This window comes from Protopterus annectens, chromosome 2.part1 (assembly GCF_019279795.1).
Source record: "Protopterus annectens isolate FY-2018-M chromosome 2.part1, PAN1.0, whole genome shotgun sequence".
Taxonomy (NCBI): Eukaryota; Metazoa; Chordata; order Ceratodontiformes; family Protopteridae; genus Protopterus; species Protopterus annectens.
Genome location: NC_056729.1, coordinates 1,226,438,455 through 1,226,444,119, shown reverse-complemented (window position 1 = coordinate 1,226,444,119; position 5,665 = coordinate 1,226,438,455). Strand labels below are relative to the sequence as shown.

General features: G+C 41.5%; 1 pseudogene; it reads left to right on the top strand.

The window, feature by feature from the left end:
- Positions 1 to 2,916: 2,916 nt before the first annotated feature.
- LOC122794767 lies at positions 2,917 to 4,873 on the top strand (annotated as a pseudogene).
- Positions 4,874 to 5,665: the final 792 nt, after the last annotated feature.

Below are 5,665 nucleotides of genomic sequence, written 5' to 3'. Positions count from 1 at the left end.
AAGCAAATCTTGCAGTACAATTCACCATCACTCCCAAAGAGTGAGAAGTAGGTTAGCTTGGACATCTTAATCTGTAAGAGGAGGCATAGTTCTATTCCTAACAAATTTGGAATATTTACCTTCAATGGTTGTTTAATACACTCATTCAACTTAACACCAAATTTTTTTTTAGAAGACTGAACTTTTAGATGTCTGAACATAACCTTTTACTGGGGAACTACAAAAGAGAGGTTGACAAAAGGGAGGACACACCCTTTGCATGCACATTGCAACCACAGAACCAACCTCAGGATGCAGAGACTTTTTCTGACTCTGGAAGTTTAACAAAAAGGTATAAAACTGTTTTCTTTACCTTCTCAAAACAGCTTCAATAAACGTTACACAATATCACGTCTTGGTCATATTTATTCAGACTGCTGTTATCAGTAATCTGATTGCCACCATCACAAAAGCTAGGCACGATAACAGAAAAGACACAGTCTTAAAATAAATTAAGAGAAAAAAATCTTATCCCATGACAGGGAGAGAACATCCTAATGGCAACTGAAGGAGTATAGCTTCAAAACTGTTTTATTTTTAAAGAATAAAATCCACCAAACAAAATGATGACTAAGGTCAATAAACCACACTCATGAAGCCAGAAGAGAACAGAGGAAATCTCAAAAAAAATTTTTTCAAAAGTATCCTGGAGCCATTTAATATCAAACTGGATGCATTTAGTGGAAGGCAGAAATAGGAACTGCTGAGAAAGATCAAAGGCATTATGGGTAAGAGGAGGCACAATAGTAGCACAGGAATGTTTTACTCACCTAGCAGAGTATGTGTGAGTTAACAAAGATTACATTTCCTGAAAAAAATCTACATATAAACAGCCAGCTATCTCTTTAAGTAAAGTTCTAAAGAAGGCAATCTGGGTATTGTTGACAAGTCACCTGAAATAATGAATATAACTTGTCAGAGCACAAGAAGCACATTTCTTTTTATCTATCACTGGTATACCTTTCAACCACTATGTTGTCATCATTGCACTATTTATTTATTTATCATTTTGTTGACTGGGAAAGTCTGACTAGGACAGAGCCTATTTTCAGCGGAGGCCCCGCGAGAAACACTCCAGATGCGTCTCTGGATTGTGGGAAGAAACCGGCGACAATGTTAACCGCTGCACCACTGTGCCACCCACTATGATTTTAATCTCAGAATTAGGCTTGCTCCTCATATCTTTACTGATTTTCCTCATAAAATCAGATCTGTTTAGTGGTGCGTACTCTAGTAATAAAACAAATGCCTATAAAAGTGTTCCTTATCGATAACTATACAGAGGTCTAGCAGAGAAATAGTTTCTATTCTGATAAACAAGAAAGTACTCCTGTTTCTGAAAGAATAGTTCTGCAAAATCTTACCATTACCATAGATGCCCCTCTCTTCTATGTTGTAGTATTCTTTACATATGGGGAAGTCCTCCGCCCAAATGGCCCAACACCCGTCCAGCATACAACAGCTTTTAGCTACTGCAGGTAAGTGGGATGTCACATGTATATGCTGGCAACATCAGCCATAAATGGACTTCTGCACATATAAGCCTCAGAATTGAAATGCACCAGTAGGAACATCAGATCAAGGACAAATAGTCTGCCATCCAAGAAAAAAGAAAGGTATGGGGGGAATGAGGGAGGGGTAGAATACTGCAAGATAGAAGAGAATGACATCTATGGTTATGGTAAGATTTTTACACAACTATTCTATGTCCTTATATTCAGTGATGCAGTATTCTTTACATATGGGAGAATATCAAAGCTTAGTGAGAACCCTGGGAGGAGGAAGACACAAAGGAGCTTTCTACAAAGCCATGGAGAATGGCTCTAGCAAACCCTGCCCCCATATCTAGAAATGCTATCTAAATTGTAATGTTTGGTGAAAGTATGGCCGAAGACCAAGTAGCAGCCTCTAAAATGGTATCAGTATACTAGCCTTTAAAGAATGCACGTGAGGAACCCATATGGTGTTAGTATATTAGCCTTTAAAGAATGCACCTGAGGAGGCCACAGACCTAGTGGAGTGAGCCTTGACAGGAGCAGAAATCCAAGAAGAAATTTTCTGTTTAGAGACAAACCCAAAGCCCTGGGATGAAAAAAACAAAAGCTGATCTGACTTCCTAATAGACTTATCCAAATAAAATCTGAGTTGTCTATGTACATCCAAGGTGTGTAAAATCCTCTCACTGGAGGACTGAGGAGAAGGGAAGAAAGTGGGCAACTGAAAAGACTGATTAAGGGACAACTCATTCACAGCCTTGGGCGTAAAGAAGGGATTAATAGGCAAAGATATCCTATCCTTGTGAAAAACAAGAAAAGGTGGAGAAGCCATCAAAGTTTGAATCTCAGAAACCCTCCTAGCAGAGGTTAAAGCTAGCAAAAAAAAATGTTTTCCAGGCACAAAACTTTAAGGAAGCTGAGACTGCAGGTTAAAAAGGGGCACAGTAAGCTTCTAAGACATAATTCAAATCCCAAATCCTAAGGAGGTGGAACTGGTTTCCTGGGAGGCTTAATATCGACGCCTTTAAGAAAAAGTTTTACTTCCAATATGGAAACCAAAGGTAGAGATAATGGCAGACAGGCAGAAATGGCTGACAAGTGAACTTTCACTGAAGAATAAGTCAAACCACTCTTAAGTAACTCACACAAGAAATAACTACTGGAACAAATACTGAAAATGGATCCAGATTTTGAGAAAGACACCAAATTGCAGGCGGGGACCACCTCAAGAGGGGTGAGAGATAGGACACCAAACTAATCATGGAGACAACAGCTAAACCCCACCACTCACTATTCAGGGAGATCACCCGGCGAGTTGAGCCTATATGACTACATGACATGCCAAGCAAGTGCTAGTTACGAGGCAGGCTTCTCTCTTTCTGAATACTATAAAGATTTGCTGGTTTGTGGGATTTGGAACATACATCAGAAAGCAGACAATATGAGCAATTACAATGCATCTCTGGTTGGATCAGCTCTTCAGGATTTCAGGCTGCAGTGTGGCAAAGACTTCAACATGCCTCTGACAATTTCCAGGCTGACAGATAGTGGGAAAGCAGACTAGGCTGGTATTTCAGTTGGTGATATGGTTCTGTCCATCGACAGGGTGAGTACACATGGAATGACCCACCTGCAGGCACAGAACAAGATAAAAGCTTGTACTGGATCTGTGAAAATGAACCTGCAGAGGGTTCCTACTGTGAATACCTTTGTTTTTGTTCCTGCACAAAAGGAAGAGCCTAAAGAAGTAGTTAAACCTGTGCCTGTAATATCTACTGCACCAGTCATACCCAAAGTCTCTAATTCTACAGCCAACTTGGCCTACATTAAGACAGCTAGGCCTTTTGGAGCTGTAAGTTCCCCCAAAATCACTTCAATTCCTTTACCATCATCAGCTTTTACACCCACAGCAATTACCTCATCTCGTGCATCCGCAACTCCACCGACCTCTTCTGCATCTGCTGCTTCTCCTCCTCATCCTGCACCTGTAAAACCCATTGCACCCTCACCACCTGTTAACACCAGACCTAACAATGGAGGATATGCACCAGAGGCAGGTGTTGCTAAACCTGCAGTAAATCCCTCATTTAATGTTCCATGGTGTCCAGCAACATATGGTACATCTGCCAATATGTACCAAGCAGCAATGCTGTGGAAGCAGCAGAGATGCAGAGAAAAGACCTCAAGGAGAACCAAGGTGACAGCAAGCAATAAAATGGTGCTATGAGGAGACACATTCTGGATACCAACGTGGACTTTCCACATACTACACTTTTTAGTGGTGCTAGTAAGCAATGACTGATGGTGGACACTGAAGACTGGCATCCAAGGACAGGAACTACACAGTCCAGGTCTTTTCGCATCCATGCACAAATCACTGGCACTAAAAGTCCTGTTTCAACTCCAAGCCATGCCATAGAAAGTCAAATTGAGAAAAACAACTTTGTGGCACCAACTCCTGCTGGTGGCCATGCAGCAGCTTCAGTGAAGACCACGTCCAAGGCCCCAGCAAATGTCCCTAAACCAGCTTATTCCAATGCAGCAACTGTTTCCACTTTCCAGACTGGTGGTGCCCCAGGCACTGGGAAAGTTACAGGTCCATAGTGTGCCAGTCAAGCAGGTCCTGGTATGACAAAGGCCACTGCAATGTCTTGACATGTAACACCATCTGGATGGTCATCAATTCTCCTGCTAAGCAGAGGTATGGAGTACAAGCAAAAGGCCTACTCTGCAGCCCCATCCAATGGACCAGGATACATTGGTACAGAGGACTGAGCATATTCCTGCAGGAAAAAGGACACTCGTGTGCCCAATACAACTCTGTCATAAGGGGTCCATTCCTTATGGCCTTAGGGAAGTCATGGCATCCAAAGAAATTTAACCATGCCCACTGCAAAACCTCGATGGCTGGTCTTGGATTTGTCCAGGAAAACAGCTTCATACATTGTGAGCATTGCTATGAGCAGTTCTTTGCACCAGAATGTGCCCTCTGTCAGAGAAAAATACTTGGTGATGTCATCAATGCCTTAAAATGGAATTGGCTCATTGGCTGTTTCACCTGTGTTTTCTGTCACAGACTGATCCATAATAACATCTTTCACATGAAGGATGCTGAACCTTACTGTGAGACAGATTTATACAGTTTGTTCAGTACCATGTGTCATAGATGTGAATTCCCAATTGAGGCCAGTGACAAGTTTTTAGAAGCCTTAGGCTATACCTGGCATGACACCTGTTTTGTATGTTCTATTTGCTGTACTTCATTGGAAGGACAGGCCTTCTTTTCAAAGAAAGATAAGCCATTGTGCAAGAAACATGCCCATAGTGGTAACATTTAATGGACATCAGCGGAATGGAAGAAGAGTCAAAAGGAGTGAATATAGCCATTTTACCTGTTTTATTATGATACAATTATGTAATTTAATATTTACATAGATACTGATGTCTGGGGAGACTTGTGCCATTCAGAATACTTTGTTTAACTGAAGCACCATGTTGTTGTGAGCTAATGCATGCTTGCCAGCAGGTATATTTTTTTCCTGAGTGATTCCTAGCATTAGCTTAGTAGAATGTATCTGTAAAGACATTCTGGGAAACAAAATATCATGTATCATGGAGCTACACCATAATCATGATCATCATAAACTTCCAGATTTACCTTTATGGTACTGAGACTGTACTTTTGTTATATGTAGCAATAAACTAGAGTGCTTGTGCTCTGTGCAGCCTCAGCTCATATAACAAGGGTAAACTGACTTGTGAGATGCATCCATATGTGCAGGCAGTTACTGAATCCAACATTTTTCCATTGTTCACAGACACGACTTGACACTGTATTCATCAGTTGAGAGTTGTGGGGGTCTGGATCCACATAAAGTAAACAGCAGGCACAAGGCATGCATCAGCCCTGGATAACCGGGGGTGGGGGGGGGGGTGGAAGGTTGGCATAATGGTTAAGATGTTTACTTTATGAGCACAAGCTGCAGGGTTTGATTCTCACATAGGTTAACTGCCTAGGCTTAAAATGGCTCTAAAGGGCAGCTAGCCCATTACCAATCTATGAGCCTATGAACATATATGTGGATAAGTAAGATTTCCTAGTATTGGGTTTCCTGGCCTCCCACAGAACC